This window comes from Equus przewalskii, chromosome 12, assembly GCF_037783145.1.
Source record: "Equus przewalskii isolate Varuska chromosome 12, EquPr2, whole genome shotgun sequence".
Lineage (NCBI taxonomy): Eukaryota > Metazoa > Chordata > Mammalia > Perissodactyla > Equidae > Equus > Equus przewalskii.
The window spans coordinates 17,985,065-18,004,576 of record NC_091842.1 but is presented as its reverse complement, the minus strand read 5'-3'; the positions used below and the strand labels follow the sequence as shown (position 1 = coordinate 18,004,576).

General features: G+C 38.2%; 1 protein-coding gene across 6 annotated transcripts in view; it reads left to right on the top strand.

Moving 5' to 3' along the window:
* The window catches only part of RABGEF1 (RAB guanine nucleotide exchange factor 1), a 75,583-nt gene that overhangs the window by 1,423 nt on the left and 54,648 nt on the right, over positions 1-19,512 (top strand). For 2 of the 6 annotated variants that reach the window (XM_008540022.2, XM_070567837.1), the window contains exon 2: positions 8,799-8,890. The exons of the other annotated variants lie outside the window; for them this stretch is intronic. The gene's annotated coding sequence lies outside the window, so the exon portion shown is untranslated. The remainder of the gene's footprint in view (positions 1-8,798; positions 8,891-19,512) is intronic. 6 annotated transcript variants of the gene reach the window in all.

Genomic DNA, 19,512 nt, shown 5'->3' with positions numbered 1-19,512 from the left:
GGAGGGATACTTAGGGACTGCAGGGTGTGAAGGGTGGAGGAAGGTATCAAAGAATACTTTCTGGAAGTGTGTTGAAGGGTGAGTAACATTCAGATTAACAAGGTGGGGTGGGAATTTTAGGGGTAGATGGGTATGTGGGAGTCGGGCAACTGAAGGAGAATTGGCCAGTAACTACCAGGACATGGTTTTTGAGAAGCGAAAAAGTGCAGGGCAGAGGGTGGTGGCAGGTAGGGGCAGAGATGCAGGAGCTTGGACTTTTATCTGATGATGACCGAACTAGAGTTTTAAGGAGGGTCATTGTGTGTTTAAAATGGAATTTTATGTAGATCTTACACACAGGCTGCTACGCGGCTGATGAGGATTGTGCCCAATACAGTGCTTCATTATGTGCTGTCTTGTGTTTTAATCTTTTCTGCTCATTAAATGTTGGAATTGAATTGTATAGTCATTTACTAATTGTTTCTTTGTGTGAGCGTGTCTGACCCTGCTAATTTGTAAGCTTCTATAAACAAGAGTTCTGCTTTTGTCTCTTTGCATTCGCGATCCAACTTGGACATTCACAAGTGTTCCATGAGTACTTGTTGACTTAATGAGAATTCATTGATTTCTGATACTGATTTTCAGTGAAAAAAAGTTCGATCAGTACTCAACATATTTTATTATCTATGTATAGAAGAATTAAGATCCTATTTCATTTATTTGTGTCAGTCTTTGGCTAGAGACACAGAATTTCAGTCCTGACAGGGTGGGTTTAATTTTTGGCACATATGTTAATACTGGTTGCAAAATAAACATCTCTAACAGAGATGACTCATCTCTAAGATATAGGAGAGACCTGTATAACATAACACTTGTCTATTCTGTGACTCAGAATAGAGATGCTATTAAGTAGCTTCCTAACCCATCAATAATGTTATCATACTAAAAACAAGAGTTTCACAGTAGAGGCCAAACATTTTGAAAGTCTTATTAAATGCTCATTTCTATCATAAAACTTTGTAGAAACATTATGTATGTTGTTTGATGACTGAAATGTCTTGAAATAATCTAGACTATTGTTGAATAAACACTTAGGAGAAACAACAGTTGACTTATCTTTATCCCACTTAATGTTATGTAACTCATATTTTATCTGTTTGATATTTGGATAAAGCTCCTAAAATGTTTTAAGAAAAGGCTGTCCTTTTATGGTGCTGCTTTCAAGTTGTTCTGTGAGATTCCTGTTGTTGATCAAGTTGCTGTTGGTGGGGTAGGAAGTGTAATTTTTGTCCTATAGTAGAACATTTTTTCATGTTTCTCATAGCATAGCTCACTTGTTTATGGTCACTAGAAGGGTGAAGAACTGTAATTACAATCAATTAACTTCATAAATATGTGGTTAAAAGTCGGAAGTTATAATCACAATGGTAAGTATGAGTTTATGAATGGGTAAAATTTTACACACTAAGAAAGTTGTAAGCTTTTTGTTTTCCTCAAAAGGCAGCAAGGAGATTGGTGAAATCCCTGAAGCAGGAATGTGGCAAGAGCCTTTGGGGCTCTAAATTCACCTTAAGGAATGGTTGGCAGCATCCTCTTCTGTGCCAGGCCAGGGCAACTCTGAAGGAATTGTACAAAAATCTTCTAAATCATTTTTGAAGCTAGTCTTTTTAGTTCCAGTTGAGAATAAGGACTCAATTGTAATTGCATTTATGTTGATTTGGTCTGTATTTTCAAACTAAAAATGACTTTTGGGGGATTTTTACATAGGGATATACTTACAATTTTCTGTGTGCTCCAAAGTTAAAAATACCTAATGAAAGTGTTTTATTTTTGTAGGTCCTCTGTTGCTAGAATTTCTAATTTTAGACATAATATTTACTAAAGCATTTTCTTTTTTTTCCTTTTTGAGCACAAAAAAGATAATGCCTTTAGAAATTGAACTCATAAAATGTTTATTAATGTTGGAAAAGGCTTATTGTGCTATAATGTCTTTAAGTAGAACGTATCATTTACTTACACATCTTGTTCCAGAAAGGATTTCTAATAACTTACAAAGATACATACGGCACATACTGTTGGTAACTTACAGAAATAAGGGGGTGATGAATTCAGGACGAGGGAGAAAAATTAAGATGGAAACAGGAATGAGATCTGTACACAAAGTTCTTGGACTGAAATCTTAAGTATGTTAGAGTGCCACAAATTTGACTCTGTTTTTTTAGTAGCCAGTTCAGAGAGAAATATAATCAGTTACGTGGTTGAATGATCATAAGACAAAAGGCCAATTTCTGCTTTGGATTCCCAAAGACTCCTTGTATTGTGAAACTCCTCAACTACATCCTTGAGTAAATACGGCATGCATTTCAAAGGGCTGTGTTGTGTTTTACTTTGTTTTTCAGTGAAATTCCTCATTGCCTCGTTGTGTGGGTTGATGACATAAAAACGTAATTCAGTAAAAGCAGTTCTGGTGCTGGCAAAATTATGTGGTCTAAGGACTTAGATCTCTAGACTGATTTAATTTAAGGAACTGTTTTTGATTATCTAGATAAGAAGACGGATTTCATGTTCTTCGGGTTTCCTTCCATAACTGTTTTGTTTCTCAGTGGAACTTTTATTACGAATTTATCAGCAGTGGGGTTTGAGTTTGTGTTTCCTGACAAGTTCCTTGAGTACATCTATTTTTTGTGTTGTTGGTTAATCACAGAGCCATGTTTTTAGCAGACATGCTTTATCATGGGGGTTATAAAAATGAAGGAGTCTGACAAGGACAAATATTTATAGGAAAGTCCCCTCACCTCCACACAGAGATGGGCTAAAGGAATACCAAACATTAGACCTAAGATTCCTTCCTGGAAGTAGATTTGGGATATTAGCTCCAGCACAGAGAGCATGGCTTGAAAAGTTCTGGCATATCATTTAATTTTAAGAAGGGAACAGATCCACTCATCTTGGATGGAGCGTCCAGTAAATTGATATATCTGTATTTTGCTCAAGCTAAAATGTTGCCCTTTTATGTAATAATAATTCACATTTATCAAGTGCTAAGGTGGGCCAGGCTCTGTGCTAATAATAAGCTCTTTACTTGGATTATCTCAATGTGATCATCTCCCCTCACCCTGCTTCTTAAAAGGAAAATATAACGAAATGTGATTCAGAACAGTAACTTGTTCCAAGTCATACAAGAGGTGCTGGAGATTTGAACTCAGGTAGTCTGGCTGACTTAGTGTCTGCACCTAACTAGGACTGTGTACTACCTGAGGCGCACGACTCTGGGCCCCCAAGATGGAGCTGGACCTGTACAGTTAATAGAAGTAAACACATTGGCAAGTATCAGAACCCACCGTTACAAAAAGCCATTGAATAGTTCTGGATCTTCCCATCCAGAAAATGTGCTGGGAGCTACAAGTTCAGGGTATTTAGCCATAGTTTGTAAAGCTGGAGAAAAAATACATCCTCTAGGCATCCTTCAGGACTGGGGAAATGGGAATATTGTTTTATGTGTTTGCATCTAAAATGCATGTTTCTGCTTTCTATTTGCTGTAAATGTGTCTCATGAGATCAGGAAATCCATAATGGTATTTATATAGAGAGTGTGCCATTCTGGAAAAAGAGGTTTATATTTATATTTCAGAGTAAAACTGGAACTGGTAATGTCACCGCTGTGATTTGGGATAAATTTAAGTTATACTTTTGTAGTGACATTGCTTAGGTGTTTGTGTTTTTAAATCTCATTCTGTGTTTTATTAGGAATTGTATTGCATTGGAGTTGTACAGATAAGTCAGACCGTTATTTATTGTGAGTTTTCATATGAGACTATTCCGGGTAATTCCAGATCATTTTATTTTGAAGTATTATAATTCCTACAGTATACCATGACTTGTGACCTAGCCTGTGAAACTAGAGAATAGAGAACATCCTTATTCATCCTTAATCAGTAAACAGTGGGCGGAACTGTGCTTGTCTAAATATAATTATGTAACGTGGTGGTTCCTTAATTGCATTTCCATGAGCTTTTGACATTGTTTTTTAAATATGGTCCTGAAAAATGAGTTGGGCTAGTGACCAAAGTTTTGAATAGAATATTATAGAAGGAAGCAAATACAAAGTGTGAAAACAAAAAACAAAACTGTAGGCTGATGAAATAGGATGTCTAAAATCCATTATAATTAGCGTCTCAGGAAGTAAAATGCTTGGCTTCTGCTTAGCAAATAAGAGTGTATTTTTATTTGTATAAATTTATTAGCCATTGCAGTTGGGGTTGTAGTGTGATAAGTATGTAGATTTTATTTGTCTAGGGTTTCAAATGTTGAATAGTCATGAATGGACACATCTTAAATATCATTTATGAGAAATAATCAAATGGCAAAGTGTTTTCATACCCATATGCTAACTGCTGATGCTTCTACAAAACATCGTTATGATGTTACCTGCCCCAGGAAACAGGATGTCTGATGACAGAAACAATATGAAAATTCAGTATTTAAGTCCTTTGAATGTCAGCGGCATTGAGTAGATACCTCTTTCTCCCCAGAGTCTATTCTTGTTCTTGGGCATTTTTGGGGAACAAATTACAGACAGATTTTTGTTGTTGTTGCCCATAAGAGGTTGTAGGCTAATTCCTTAAAGAAGAATTTTTGCCTTTTCAGAACTTTGGTTTAGTAAGTGAATAAATAAATTACACATATATTATAAGAGTCTCAACTTATTTCTTTATATATAAATAAAATAGTGCTTGAGAAATAAGTTGAGGTTCTTTTGAAGTTTAAAATTCTTAGTTTCTGGCAGAAAAACTGATCAGGAGTCTGGATTTTAGGCCCAACCAGTTCCACCCCAAACGCAACCAATAATGTTTGTGATGATGAGTCTGCCATTTAGATTATGTGTTAATGCAAAGATTTCAATTTTGTTCTTCATTAAATACTTCAGCTGTATTTCGGGAAGAAGAATCTGAGTACTAGAAAATTGCTTTAAAAGGTTTTTTTTTCTCCTTTCTGAGGGTTTAATTTTAGGAAGTATAGTTTTTATAGTTATGAATTTTAGTGACTTTATCAGACTACCCAGTCAGTAAACACTATATCATCTCAGAATGTCTTCTGATCCTTATTAATGTACAGTCGTGTACTGCATAATGACGTTTTGGTCAATGACAGACTGCATACATGATGGTGGCCCCATCAGTTTATAATGGAGCTGAAAAATTCCTATTGCCTAGTGGTGTCATAGCTGGCATACTAGCACAATGCATTACTCACATGTTTGTGGCAAGGCTGGTGTAAACAAACCTACTGCGCTGCCAGTTGTATAAAAGTACACCACATACAATTATCTGCAGTGCTTAATACTTGCTAATGATAATAAATGACTATGCTACTGTTTTATGTTTTTACTGTACTATACTTTTTATCATTATTTTAGAGTGTACTCTTTCTGCTTATAAAAAATAAAGTTTACTGTAAAACAGTATGCTCTGTTACACTGGCAGCAGCCTCATACATCTCGTGTTTACTGCGTCTCTTGATTGCATTATTTTCTCTTGTGTTTGATTTAATCTTTTGTTTTTTTCATTATGGCCCCTAAGCATACAAAATCCACTGCTAATGTTGCCAGTAAGAGGCCACATTGGGTGATTGACCTGGAAACAAAATTAAAGTGATTAAGGACTATGAAGGTAGAAAATCAGTGGTGGTTATTGCTCACTGGTCAGGCATATCCCATTCCACCATAGCTGTGATCTTGAAGAACAGGAACAGTGACAGAAGCTGTTACAGAATCTGCTTCATTGAAGGCAACAAGACTAACAGAAATTCAAGAAGGGCCTATATCAGACATGGAGAAACTTCTGATGACCTGGATTGAAGACCAGGCACAGAAGTGTATCCTTCTCAGCCCCATGACAATCACGGCCAAAGCAAAAAGTTTGTGATGGTGAAAGAAAAGACTGGATCTGACTATGATGTTGAATTTATTGCTAATTGTTATTCATTAAATAATGTGAAAGTGAGTAGTGAGTCTGCAAATGCTGATTTGAAGGCAGCTAAAGAATGTTTGGAAACTCCAGATAAGCTGATTGTGGAGGAAGATTACTTGCCACAGCAAATATTCACTATAGATGAAACCTCCCCATTCTGGAAATGGCTGCCTGAAAGGACTTTCATCCATAAGGAGGCCAGATCAATGCCAGGTTTCAAGGCTTTTAAGGACAGGATAATATTCTTGCTTGGGGCACTGTTTCAGGCTACAAATTGCGCCTCTTTGTGATCTGGCACAGTGAGAACCCCAGGGCTTTCAAGCATATCAGTAAGCATACACTGCCAGTGTACTGCAGGACCAAGAAGAAGTCATGGATGACCCAGCTTCTCTTCCAGGATGCCCTCCTGAATTACTATGCCAGTGAAATAGAGAAGTACTGTTTAGAGAATAACATACCTTTCAAGATTTTGCTTATTGTTGGTAATGCTCCCAGACATCCTGCTTTTTTATTAGTGCTCTTCATCCCGATATCAAAGCAGTGTTTCTCTCTCCAAACATCGCTTCTTTGATCCAATCAATGGATCATGGAGTTATAACAGCCTTTAAGACCTATTCCCTGAGGAGGACCTTTGCCCAGCCTATTGCTGCAACTGAGGAAGACACTGAGAAGACACTGATGTAAATGTGGAAGGATTACAACACCTGTGACTACATCAAGAATCTTGCTTGGGCTTGGGGCGATGTCACCAAGGAGTGTATGAATGGCATCTGGAAGAAGGCACTCAAGAGGTTTGTCCATGACTTTGAAGGATTTGCCAAGGAAGAGGAGGCTGCAAAAATCAGCAAGGCTGTGGTTGAGATGGCAAACTTTAACCTGGGTGTGGATGAGGATGACATTGAGGAGCTCCTAAAGGTGTTTCCTGAGGAATTGACTAATGAGGAGTTATGAGAACTGGAACTCGTAGCTGAAGAAGAGGCAAGAGAACAGGAAATTGCAGGAGAAGAAAAAGAAGAACCTTTAAGAAAATTCACAGTGAAGAGTTTAGCAAAAGCTTTTGCAGACCGCAACAAGCTGCCTAAAGTTTGAAAACATGAACCCCAACACCAAAAGGTTTTCATTAATAGGAATATTCTGGTTATAAGCAACGTGGTACATTATCTGCTTGCAAGCAAATCCGTGATGAAAAAAAAAAACCCCAATCAAACCACCATAGACATATTTCTGAAAAGAGTGACACTTCCTCAAGAAGAGCCTTCGGCAAGTCCTTCAGGTGGTCCTGACGAAGGCATTATTATCATAGGAGATGACAGCTCCACATGTGTTATTGCCCCTGAAGACCTTCCAGTAGAACAAGATGTGGAGGTGGAAGACACTGCTATTGATGATCCTCACCCTATATAGGTGTAAGCTGATGTGTGTATTTGTGTCTTAGTTTTTAACAAAAAGTTTAAAAAGTAAAAAAAAATAAAAAATTTTAAAAATAGAAAAAAGCTTATAGAATAAGGATAGAAAGAAAAAAACTTTTGTACAGTTGTACAATGTGTATTTTAAGCTTTGTTATTACAAAAGGCTCCAAAAGTTAAAAAAAATTTATTGTGTTTATAAAGTTAAAAAGTTACAGTAAGTTAAGGATAATTTATTATTGAAGAAAATATATTTTTAAATAAATTTAGCATAAATGCACAGTCTTTCTAAAGTCTACAGTAGTATATAGTAATGTCCTGGGCCTTCACATTCACTCACCACTCACTCACTGACTCACCCAGAGCAACTTCCAGTCCTGCAAACTCTTAACTCCATTTGTCTTTTCTCTGCCTTGTTATATTACTGTTTCATCCGTTTTAGTTCTACATATATTTTAAGACCTATAAGAAATTATTGTTTTGTATAATCAGTATTCATATACATTTACTTACATATTTACTCTTTCCATTGCTGTTCACCTCTTCCTGTATTTCTGTGTTTCTGTTTGGGATAGGGTAATCTTTTCCGTGTGAAGAGTTGCCTCTGGTATTTCTTCTGATGCAAGTCTGTATGTAATGAAGTCTTTGGTTTTTTGTTTGTCTGAGGTATCTTTGTTTTGCCTTTATTTTTAAAGGAAATAGTCACTGAGCACCACATTCTAAAGGGTGTTTATTTTCTTTCAGCATTTTCAAGGTGTCATTCCATTGTCTTCTGTTTTTTATTATTTCTTTTGAGAATTTAGCTGTTAATTTTATTGTTGCTCCTAAGAAAGTAATGTGTGTTTTTTCCTCTGGTTACTTTTAAGCGTTTCTCTTTGTTTTTAATTATCAACAGTTTAATTATCCTATAGCTTTGCATGGTTTTCTTTGTATTTATTCTGCTTGGGGTTCACTGAGTTTCTTAAATTTGTAGGTTGTCTTTTCATCAGTTTTGAAAATTTCATTCTTCTTCTTAATATTGCTTCTGCCCTATTTACTCTCTCCTCTCCTTTTGAGACTACATACCTGGTAGACTTTTTCAGTGTCCTTCATTCTCTTTATACTTTTTCCCCCTGTATTTTCTATTAGTTTTTCTCTCTGTTTCAGTATGGGTATATTTTATTGATTTTGTTTCCAGTTACTAATTTTCTCTTCTGCTGTATCTGGTCTGCTGTTAAATCTACTCTTAGAATTCTTAATTTTAGTTATTGTACTTTTCAAATCATTTGATTCTTATAGATTCCAGTTCTCAGTTGAAGTTCTTCATCTTTTTATGTGTTCTTTTCCCTTTTTTAAATAGGAAATTTAAATAACCATCATTATTTTAAAGTCTTTCTTTTGACTTAAGTGTCTGGGTCATTGGAGCATCTGTTTCTACTGTCTGTTTTTTCCTTTTCTTTTTCAGTTATATGAATGCTGGGTGCTGTGAAGAAAATGAAGCTCCAGTGATGCTATTCTTTTTCAGAAAGGAAATCTCCCCTTGCTTTTGCTAGCCAGGTAGAGTGGGGGCCCATCGTCTAATACTGTTATGGACTGAGCTGATGGTTGAGGTTGTGTTGCAGATTCAATAAGGCTGTGTTTTCCTCTAGTTTGCCTTTTACTACTAGCAAGTAGCCATCTGGGGCTTCCAACTAATTTTCTAGTGAATTCACAGGGGCCCCTCCCTCTGATGGCTTCTATACTGTAATCTTTGTCTCCTGAGAATAGTGAGATTGCTGAAAATTCTACTCTTGATTTTCAGAGGCTTTCAGTTTTTCTTTTGAAGCCTTCTCTCTGCAGCTGCAGAATTTAGTCAGTGTCTTTAGGGGAAAACCAGCCTTGTGTCAGGCTCATTTCTTCGACTCTCCTCTTTCACTGAGATCTTGGCTCCTTCAGTGTTGCTTTTCATCTCTTCCAAAAGCACTCTTGGTTCCTCTGCCTAAGGAAAGTCTGGATTCTCAGCCTTTTGCCCCAGAACCAGCAAATGCACTTTGGGAAAAAGTGTCTGCAGATTGTCATCTTGTTTCTCTGCAGTTCCTCTGTTTTTCCAGAATCTAGACCCCTCTAGTCTTGGTTGCTTCAACTGCTTTCTGATGCCTTTGAACATTGATTTAAAAAATGCGTCTAACTTTCCTAGTTCTCAGCAGGAGTGTTAGTGGCCACAAGCTACTTTATCATATTAAGAAAAGAGAGTCTCCCACTAGGAATGAAGTCATGAGAAGAAATTAATCTTTAATAATTGTAGTGCTTACTTTATAGCAGTGATTCTCAAAGAGTAGTTCCTAGCTGCATCACGTGGGAATTTGTTAGAAATGCAAATTCTCGGCCCCTACCTTAGAAACTCTTGGTTGGGGCCCAGTACTCTGTTTTAACAAGTCCTCCAAGTGATACTGATGTGTGCTTAAATTTGAGAACCATTGCTTTATAAGTTAGTTGTTTTGCTACTTAATTTTCTACTCCTACCTTCTTTGGGACCTGGAGAGTGTATAACGGACAAAAGTGAAAGAAAACTGTCTATGCAGGTACTTTGTCAATCTTCTGAATAAATCTTTTGATAAATTTAGAAAATATCTATCGAGTACTCACTCTGTTCCTGGCAGTATGCTATGTGTCTATGAACATGGAGTGACACCTAAGCAAGTAAGTGTAACAGGATGTGAGTACTGTTATAGCTGTATTTATAAAATGCTGTAAGAACCAGAGAGATAGGATTATTCTGTCAGTGGGGAAAGGGGAGTCAGATATTATTTGAATAGGGTGGACAAATAGAAGGGTATTGCTGGGCTTGTTCATAAATAAGACAACCATGTAATTTATTTTCCAAAGCGAGTAACTTTTGAGAATCAAAGCAGTGCTTTTATGCCAGGACAACAGGCGTAAGCCAGGACTGTTCTCACTCACTGGGGTATATGATTACCCTTTTTGTAAAGAGCAAGTGATGCTGTGAACCCACAATTCTATGTCAACTTCTGGAAAACTCATTTCTTTTAATTATTAATAGAGTTTACAACAATTCTTAATGGATGGTTTATTAGCTTCCTAGGGCTGCCGTAATACATCGTAAACTGGGTGGCTTAAAACAACAAACTTACTCTTTCACAGTTCTGGAGGCTTCAAGTCTGAAATCAAGGTGTCAGCAAGGCCATGTTCTCTCTGAAGACTGTGTGGAAGATGAGTGCTGGCAGTCCTTGGCTTGTAGCTGCTAGACTCCGTTCTCTGTCCCCACGGCCGTAATGCCTCAGTGTCCGTGTGCCTCTGTGTCTCTCAGAGCCTTCTTATATAAGGACACCACTCATTGGATTTAGGGCCCATCCTAATCCATTATGACGTTATTTTAACTAATTACATCTGCAAAGACCTTATTTCCAAATCAGTTCACATTCACAGTATTGAGGTTCAACCTATCTTTGTAGGGGACACAGTTCAACCCACAACAGATGGGATGGTTTTAGCAGCTTTTGAAAGTTTCTGCAGTTTGATTGGATTACACTTTTTTTTTTTAAAGATTGGCACCTGAGCTAACAACTGTTGCCAGTCTTCTTTTTTTTTCCTGCTTTTTCTCCCCCACCCCCCCTCCCAGTACATAGTTGTATATATATATTTTTAGTTGTATATATATATTTTTACTTGCAGGTCTTTCTAGTTGTGGCATGTGGGATCGCCTCAGCGTGGCTTGATGAGCGGTGCCATGTCTGCGCCCAGGATCCGAACTGGGGAAACCCTGTGCCGCTGAAGCGGAGCATGCAAACCCAACCACTCGGCCACGGGGCCGGCCCCTGGATTACATTTTTGTTACTCATAAGGCACTTCTCAAAGGCTTAAAACATAATACAAATATTTATTTGCTGAGCCATCTAACAAATCTGAATAAATACATGTTCAATCCAGACAATTGCTTTTTGTATTTCTCTCATCTCATAGATGTGTGTATATGTATCACTTTGCGCAGCTTCAGCAAATGGCTGAGGATGAAATGGCTGCTGCAAAGCTTAAAACTGAGGTATAACTTTGGGGAAAAAACCGTTAATGGTTGAAACCACCTTATATATTGCAGCTCGTTATTACATTTTTTTCTCTTGCCTTTTTTTTTTTCTCTGAGGAAGACTGTCCTATGCTGACATCTGTTGCCAATTTTCCTTGTTTTGCTTGAGGAAGGTTTGCCCTGAGCTAACATCTGTGCCAGTCATCCTCTGTTTTGTATGTAGGTTGCCACCACAGCTTGGCTGATGAGTGGTGTAGGTCCGCACCCAGGATCCAAACCTGCAAACCCGGGCTGCCGAAGTGGAGCATGTGAACTAGGCCCTGGGGCTGGCCCCTTGCAGCTTATTACTTTAAGTGGAGTTGAGACATCATTTTTGGTCTGTTACTTATGGAATAAATTGACCAGTTGGGGAATTGGCTGCTTCTGTGGAAGAGAGAGTAGAGCACGATAGGAAGTAAACTAGAGCAGCCAGATGATTTTGCATGTAATTTTGAGTTATTAGCCTGGGAAATGGCATGCTCAGGTTGGAGTCATAATTTCACTTAACTGAAGAGAGTGCAATTTAGTATGATAGAAGATTGTTGTCTAGAACTCATTCTTCAAGAATGCTGCTCTGCTGGCTCAACTCATTCCAGCAGCATGAATCTGCATTATGTTGCAAGGGTTTGATTATCATTTGGAATTATTTGGGCAGGCTAGCGTTTGGATACTTTGTTTTGTTACATTTAACATCGAAACTCGGCTGTTGATTCTCTGTGACATTCACTTTCATTTTGGAAGCAATGTCTTTAATGATATGAAAGTTGGTGAAACTTGGATACAGAGTTAAAACACTAAGTCCTTGATTAAATGGTGTCTTCATAACACATAAAGTCAAGGACTAAAAGATAACAAAAAGAGCACATATAAAAAGAAAAAAGATGGCAGAAAAATGAGCAAAGAAGATGAACAGTTAAATTCTTCAAAGAAGATAGACTAGTAGTGGCCAATAAATATCTATAAAAATGGTTAATCTCCTTAAGGAAATGCATTTAAAATGAAATGATTTATGTTTTTGCCATTCAGATCACCAGAAATTAAAGATTCATAATGCAATGTGTATGAGTTTGTGTGAAAGCAGGTTCTTTGGTACACTGTAGGTGGGAAGGTAAAGAGGTACAACCTTTTTGTGAGGTCAGTTTGGTAGTATACTATCAAAACTTAGTTTAGTATCAAAATTTAAAATGCGCAAACTCCTTTCACATTCCATTTCTGTTTCTAGGAAGCTATTCCCGTTTCACGAATGGTCTGCTCATTCTCTTATCCTGCACTTCAGAGATTTACCAGTTCTTTTTATTTATTTATTTATTTATTTTTTATTGAGTTATTGATAGGTTACAATCTTGTAAAATTTCAATTGTACATTAATGTTTGTCAGTCATGTTGTAGGTGCACCATACCAGTTCTTTTTATTGATATAATTTCTAAATATGATAAAAGACTTCATTCTCCTATTTATTTAAAGTATTTTTCATAGTCTCTTATTTGCCTTTCTATTTTGGTTCTGAGTGGGGCCTTTTAAAAACTAGATAGAAGTTTCCATTTATGTATTCAAATCTGTTTCCTTTTTGATTTCTTCTGCAGCAGTCTTTTTTTTTTTTTTGAGGAAGATTAGCCCTGAGCTAACATCAGCCGCCAATCCTCCTCTTTTTGCTGAGGAAGCCTGGCCCTGAGCTAACATCTGTGCCCATCTTCCTCTGTTTTATGTGGGACACCTGCCACAGCATGGCTTGATAAGTGGTATGTAGGTCTGCACCTAGGATCTGAACCAGTGAACCCTGGGCCGCCGAAGCGGAACGTGGAAGCTTAACTGCTGCACCACCGGGCTGGCCCCTCTTCTGCAGCTTTTAAGCTTAGCCCTCACCTCTTTAGAAGTTTCATAAATACCTAATTTTAGTTCTTTCTATTTTTCCGTTTGTCTTTAAAAAACTTTTTTTTTTTTTAAAGATTGGCACCTGAGCTAACAACTGTTGCCAATCTTCTTTTTTTTTTCTTCTCCCCAAAGTACCCAGTACATAGTTGTATATTCTAGTTGTGAGTGCCTCTGGTTGTGCTGTGTGGGATGCCATCCCAGCATGGCCTGATGAGCAGTGCCATGTCCGCACCCAGGATCCAAACCCGCGAAACCCCGGGCCGCCAAAGCAGAGCGCGTGAACTTAACCACTCAGCCACGGGGCCAGCCCCCAAAAACTTTAACTCTTTAAGATACCTGTAATTAATTTTGGGGGTACCAGATTGCTGAGCAGTTACTCCAACATTATTTACTGAAGATTCTTCCCTTCTCCTCTTTCCTCTAAGAAGAAGTTATTTTATGTATTATATTAGCATTCATTTTTGGGTCAGTTTATTTTGTAGTGATTTGCCAGTTCTGTTGCTAAGTTCACACTATTTTAACTAGTCTTCAGAAAACTAAAATTCAGTAAATTAAATTAATTTAGAAAATTTAAGAAAACTTCTTGCCTGTTTATTATTGCTGATGAAATATGAAATAATTTTGTCAAGTTCAAAAAAGTCTTAGAATTTTATTGTCATTTATAATAAACCTATACATTTTTAAACATTTGCCACTTATATAATATTTAATTTTCTCATACTGTATCCTGGTATGTCTTACCAACTATTTGAGCCTTCTTTATATCTCAGTATTTTTATGTAGATCACATACTTTTCTTATTAGAATATTTCCTAGGTGTTTTTACATTTGATATCATTGTGAATGAGATCTCTTTATATTTACTAACTTGTTATTGTTAGGCTATTATAAGAGTTCCATAGATTTCCCGTACACATATTTAGCTTGTTTCACATGAACACAAATTCTTGTGTGAAGTTTCGTAATTTTAGAATTAATTAATTCCTCAGTGTTCATAGTGTTTTAATTTCCTCTTTCAGGCCTTCTAGATATATAGTCATATCTTCCATACTATACAGTCAGCGCCACGAGGACTAAAACTTTATTTTTACTTACATTTGTATCCCAATTACCTGTCATACAGTGTAAATCAGTGTATAAATATTTGTTGAATAATTGAATGAGTGATGAGTTGAGAAAGCACTACAAGAGTTTAGTGACTGTCTCTGTATGATGTTTTTCTTTATTTTCTTTCCACTTTATTTTCTGCTTGTCTATATATCTCAGGTTTTTTAGAGTAAGCGTCTTTTACCTCTGCTACTAGAAAAAGCAAACTTAAGGACAAAAGTTTACCTATAAGTTTTATTTCTTCACTGAGGTCAAGAATAGTTTGTCATTTTGGTAGAATTGATTGGATGTTTCCTGTAAATCCCAGGTGAGTTGCCTACAGGTATGATCTGTGAGGATATGACGTTGAACCCAAGAATAGGAAGCAGGACTCTCCCAAGGAGATAGTGGGAAGCTACTCAAATCCTCAAAGTGTTGTTTCTGTTTTTGTTTCTTATGAGATCAATCTGGTTTGCATGTAGAGCCTTAGGGAAGAACATATACAACTCTCTGGGCTTTGTACTCCTCTGCCCTTTTTTAGGGTACCTCAACCCATATTAAATCCTGGCCCTGGGGCGTAATTCTTGGGAATCTCAACTGTCTCAGCAGTAGAGATCGTTTTTCCTCTGTCTTTCCTAAGGTGAGTGGGATAATTGAGCTATGTATGCCCAGGTTGCTCAATAAAAGCCTACTTATTGGAGTGGGGTACTCAAACAGGAGCTGGGTGTGGCCCCGGTGACCTCTCTGCTGGGTGCAGTGGTACTTTTATAGCTTTCCTCTGGATTGTGGCTCCACTGACTAGGGATAGGTGTTTCTGCCCAGGAAAGACAGAATCGAGTCTCAGGCAGTTAATCCCCTGTGTTTCTCTCTAACTGAAGAGGATACGCTGTCCATATACTTGTCATGTCTAATCTGAGTGTGCAGACTGTACTACCTGCTTTGCCCCACCGAAACAGCTATCATCACCATTACATAGCTTTTCAAATCATGGTATGAACTTTTGGGGGTTCATTTGCTTTCTTTGTTTTCTATACTTAGAAATTGAGTGCTATGTTTAACTGTATGATACACTTTGGTTCCAACCTATCAGTCATAGGTATTTCTATTTAAAAAAAAATTTTTTTTTTTGAGCAAGATTAGCCTTGAGCTAACTGCTGCCAATCCTCCTCTTTTTGCTGAGGAAGACTGGCCCTGAGCTAATATCCATGCTCTTCCTCGGCTTTATACATGGGACGCCTGCCACAGCATGGCTTTGCCAAGCGGTGCCATGTCCACACCCAGGATCCGAACCGGCGAACCCCGGGCTGCCAAAGTGGAATGTGCGCACTTAACCGCTGCGCCACTGGGCCAGCCCCTAAAAATTTTTAAGTGGAATTTCTAAAAAAGTTTTTAATTTGAAATTACAGATTAACAAGAAGTTGCAAAGATAATACAGAGAGGTCCTGTGTACTCTTCACCCAGTTCGCCCCACTGGTTACATCTTACGTAACTATAATATCAAAACCAAGAAATTGACATCTGTACAATGTGTGTGTATAGTCCTGTGTCGTTTTATCATGTATGTCGATTTCTGTAACCACCACCATATTCAGGATACAGAGCTATTTGATTACCACTAAGATCTCCCACATGCCACCCCTTTATAATCACAAGTCCCCAAGACTGCCCCCAGGTTTGGTAATTCACTGGAAGGACTCACAGGACTCATGTATTCCTGGTTATGTTTTATTACAGTGAAAGGATACAAAGCGGGATCAGTAGAGGAAGATGGTGCATTGAGCAGAGTTTGGAGGATACTAGACATGAGCTTCTGAGAGTCTTCTTCCAGTGGATGCATTTACTCCCCCAGCAACAAACTGTAGCAACACATGTGAAGTGTTTTCTGTTAGGGAAGCTCGCTTAAGCCAAAGATTCCAAGGTTTTTATGGAAGGCTGGTTAACATAGACACAAGCCTCTTCATGATTGACGATTACTGTAACTCCAGCAACTACCCAGAAGGAGAGCAGGTGTTCACCATACATCACAGTGTTTGCACAAACTGTCTAGACAAGCTGATACTGTGTGGTTCAAGGCTCCAAGCATACAAAACACCCTTATCAGTTAGTACATAAGGACACTCCAAGACCTCTGTTCCCAGGAGCTGGCCAAGAGCCGGTCTTACAAGCAGGTCCTTCTTAGAATGTGCATGATTTGAGCAACTCAAGCTTGCTTGGTTAACTGTTTCCTGCACACCTTTCCTTACTCTCCCTTGTTAGAAATAGGTAGGATTTGGGGAAACAATGCTGGACCCAGGGTGGAGGTGAAGGTTGGGTAGGTTGGGATAGGTACTACTTTAGACAGAGTGGCCAGGAAAGACCTTTCTGAAAGTGTGACGTGAAAACTGAGACCTAAATGATGAGAGAGAAAGCAACATATGAACAGCAAGGAGCACAGCATTCTAGGCATTAGCACACATATGCAAAGGCCCTCAGAAAGAGAGAAGTAGGAAGGAGGCCTATTCAGTTTTCTGTTGTTGCCATGACAAGTTACCACAAACTTACTAGCAGCTTAAAACAACACCCATCGTTATGTCAAAGTTCTGTAGGTTAGAACTCCTGGCTGGCTCAGCTGGGACTCTGTTAAGGATCTTGAGAGGTCAAAATTAAGGTGTCAGCCAGCCAGGGCTTTTCTTCTCTGGAGGCTGTGGGGAGAATCTGCTTCCAGACATACTCATGTTGGCAGGATTGAGTTCCATGTGGTCATAGGACTGAGGTCTTCATTTGCTTGCAGCTGTCAGCGAGGGCTTTTTCTCAGCTTCTGGAAGCCACCCACATTCCTTGGCTTATAGTCTCGCCACATTCAAAGCCAACAAAAGTGCTTTGAATCTCTCTGTCTTTGCATTCTGCCCTCTTCTGCTGCTTTTTATTTTAAACACAACTTTATTGAGGTATAATTTACATTCCATTAAATTACCCATTTAAAGGGCACAATTCAGTGGCAACCATCAACATGGCCAACTTCAGAACATTTTCATCACCTCAAAAAGAAACCCCATACCCTTTGGCTAATTCCTTTATTCCCGTCCTCTCCCTCTCAGTCCTAAGCAACCACTAATCTACTTTCTGTCTCTATAGATTTCCTTGTTCTGGACATTCCTAGGAATGAGATCATATAGTACACGGTCTTTTATGACTGGCTTCTTTCACTTAGCATAATGTTTTCCCGGTTGTTTTTGTTGTAGCATGTATCAGTACTTAATTCTTCTTTATGACTATATAATACTTCATTGTGTGGATATACTACATTTTGTTTATTCATCAGTTGATAGACATTTGGGTTATTTCCACCTTTTGGCTATTATGGATAATGCTGCTATAAACATTTATGTACAAGTTTCTGTGTGGACATATGTTTTCATTTCTTTTGAGTTTATACCTTGGAGTGGAGTTGCTGGGTCATGTGATAACTATATTTAATCGTTTGAAGAACTGTGAGATGGTTTGCGGCTGCACCATTTTTTTTTTTTATTAAGATTATGATAGTTTTGGGGCCGGCCCGGTGGCGCAGCGGTTAAGTTCGCACGTTCTGCTTCTCGGCGGCCCGGGGTTCGCTGGTTCGGATCCCGGGTGCGGACATGGCACTGCTTGGCAGCCATGCTGTGGTAGGCGTCCCACGTATAAACTAGAGGAAGATGGGCACGGATGTTAGCTCAGAGCCAGACTTCCTCAGCAAAAAGAGGAGGACTGGCAGTAGTAGTTAGCTGAGGGCTAATCTTCCTCCAAAAAAAAAAAAAAAAGATTATGATAGTTTACAACCTTGTGAAATTTCAGTTGTACATTATTGTTAGCCATGTTGTGGGTACACCACTTCACCCTTTGTGCCCTCCCCCCACCTCCCCCTTTTCCCTGGTAACCACCAATCAGTTCTCCTTGTCTATATGTTAACTTCCACCTATGAGTGGAGTCATACAGAGTTCGTCTTTCTTTGTCAGTGTTATTTCGCTTAACATAATACTCTCAAGGTCCATCCATGTAGATGTGAATGGGACGATTTTGTCCCTTTTTATGACTGAGTAGTATTCCATTGTGTATGTATATACCATATCTTCTTTATCCAGTCATCAGTTGCTGGGCACTTAGGTTGGTTCCACGTCTTGGCTATTGTAAATAATGCTGCAATGAACAGAGGGGTGCATGGGACTCTTGGGATTGCTGATTTCAGGTTCTTAGGATAGATACCCAGTAGTGGGATGGCTGGGTCATAAGGTATTTCTATTTTTAACTTTTTGAGAAATCTCCATACTGTTTTCCATAGTGGCTGCACCAGTTTGCATTCCCACCAACAGTGTATGAGGGTTCCTTTTTCTCCACAACCTCTCCAACGTTTGTCACTCTTAGTTTTGGATATTTTTGCCATTCTAACAGGTGTAAGGTGATATCTTAGTGTAGTTTTGATTTGCATTTCCCTGATGATTAGTGATGATGAGCATCTTTCCATGTGTCTATTGGCCATCCTTATATCTTCTTTGGAGAAATGTCTGTTCATGTCCCCTGCCCATTTTTTGATCGGGTTGTTTAATTTTTTGTTGTTGAGCTGTGTGAGCTCTTTATATATTATGGAGATTAACCCTTTGTCAGGTAAGTAACTTGTAAATATTTTTTCCCAATTAGTGGGCTGTTTTTTTGTTTCAATCCTGTTTTCCCTTGCCTTGAAGAAGCTCTTTAGTCTGATGAAGTCCCATTTGTTTATTCTTTCTATTGTTTCCCTCGTCTGAGGAGTTATGGTGTCCACGGCTGCACCATTTTACATTCCCACCAGCAGTGTGTGTGAGTTCCAATTTTTCTGCATCCTTGTCAACACTTGTTATTATCTGACTTTTTTATTCTAGCCATCCTGCTGGATGTGAAGTGGTATCTTGTGGTTTTGATTTGCATTTCCCTGATGAATGATGATCTCGGACAATTTTTCATATGCTTATTGACAATTTGTATATCTTCCTTGGAGAAGTATCTATTTGCATTTTTTACCTGTTAAAAATGAGTCATCTTTTTAAATATTGCCTTGTAACAGTTCTTTATATATTCCAGATACAAGTTCTTTATCAGATACATGACTTGGAAATATTTTCTCCCATTCTGTGGATTGTCTTTTCACTTGATTGATGAGGTCTTTGGAAGCAC